The sequence below is a fragment of the Triticum aestivum genome, chromosome 3B, assembly GCF_018294505.1.
Source record: "Triticum aestivum cultivar Chinese Spring chromosome 3B, IWGSC CS RefSeq v2.1, whole genome shotgun sequence".
Taxonomy (NCBI): Eukaryota; Viridiplantae; Streptophyta; class Magnoliopsida; order Poales; family Poaceae; genus Triticum; species Triticum aestivum.
The window spans coordinates 55410470-55412003 of NC_057801.1; the positions used below are offsets into that span (position 1 = coordinate 55410470).

At 41.1% G+C, this 1534-nt stretch overlaps 1 pseudogene; it reads left to right on the forward strand.

The window, feature by feature from the left end:
• Nucleotides 1–714, forward strand: part of LOC123064709 (indole-2-monooxygenase-like) — a 2078-nt pseudogene extending 1364 nt beyond the window's left edge.
• The last annotated feature ends 820 nt before the right edge of the window (nt 715–1534 follow it).

The following is a 1534-nucleotide window of genomic DNA, read 5'->3' on the forward strand; positions in this document are numbered from 1 at the left end:
TCAGCTAACGTCCTCGAATTCACTTTGGCTGAGCTCATGAGGAAGCCACACTTCATGGGGAAGCTACAAGACGAAGTGAGGAGTATCATACCCGGGGGACAAGAAATTGTGAGCCAATCTGACATGAACAACATGGTGTACCTAAGAGCAGTAATAAAAAAGCCTCTCAGGTTGTATCCTGTTGCGCCTCTCCTTGCTCCGCACCTTGCCATGGCTGATTGTACCATCCATGGATACATGGTTCCTGCTGGAACTCGTGTCGTCATAAATGCATGGGCCGTTGGGAGGGATTCGAGCTCTTGGGAGGGTGCGGAAGAGTTCATACCTGAAAGATTTACAGATAAAGGCACCGCTACGAATGTCAATTTCAAGGGGAATGATTTCCAGTTCTTGCCGTTCGGGCCCGGACGAAGGATATGCCCTGGTATAAACCTCGGAATCGCAAATGTCGAATTTATGTTAGCAAACCTCGTGAACCATTTTGATTGGGAACTTCCGGTTGGGGTTGAGAGAAAAAATATCTATATGACAGAGGTGTTTGGGCTAACCGTTCGCAGGAAGGAGAAACTATTGTTGATTCCAAAATCACGCATGTAAAATCGAGCTAAGCTAAATACTTTGTGTTATCAGTATAACGGTTTTCTTGGGAAGAAGGTGCTACCAGGGAAATGGTGCCAATAAATAATGGCCAGTTCTTCCTTGTATAGCTACAAGTATTATTGTTTAGAACGTTGACAATCGTCAATGCACATGTTTGACCACTACTATTATCATTGCATAAATATGAAATAAAAGAGAAAAAAAATAATGTCGAAGTACTTTTAAAGTAAACTGGCATGGTTGCCAGCACAAATGCACGTGCAACATGCTAGTCGTCTATTACTTTTGTGATTCACATTTCTTATTGTTATCTTATACAATATAACATCCATTGGGACAATACGAAATGAAAACTCACATGCTTAGTAGACCGTAAAAATCATATCAGTAAGTTCTGCCACAAGAAGTCTAAATCATATCAATACCAAGGACAACGAATCTCTGAACTTGTAAACAGCTCTGGAAAAAATTCAGCACATATATCGTATACGCGTCTACCATGACATATATTTTCAGATTTAAAGTTGATTCACAGCTCGGGAAACAACGACTAATTATACAATTATACAAATAAGTAGAACATGCATCTACGATGGCACAAATGTCTAGATCTAAATTTGATCCGCAGTACCCTATGGAACAAGTTTAGATCTAAATGTGATCATATATATTTGTTCTCAACTTCGCTACGTCCTCTACTCCCTCAATATCACCATGTCTGGAGACTCCGAAACCTAGAATGAGGTTGCCGAGGATGCGGGTGCCGCCATCACGGCTTTGACTTAGCCAACTGGTGGGTATAATCGGTTACATGAATTAGGGCATTTCCAACCGGTCCCTTATAACCGGTTAGAGGAGTAAAATCACACGAGTAAAAAAATGTGATTTTACTTCTCTAACCGGCAACTAATTAACCGATCCCCAACCTACAGTA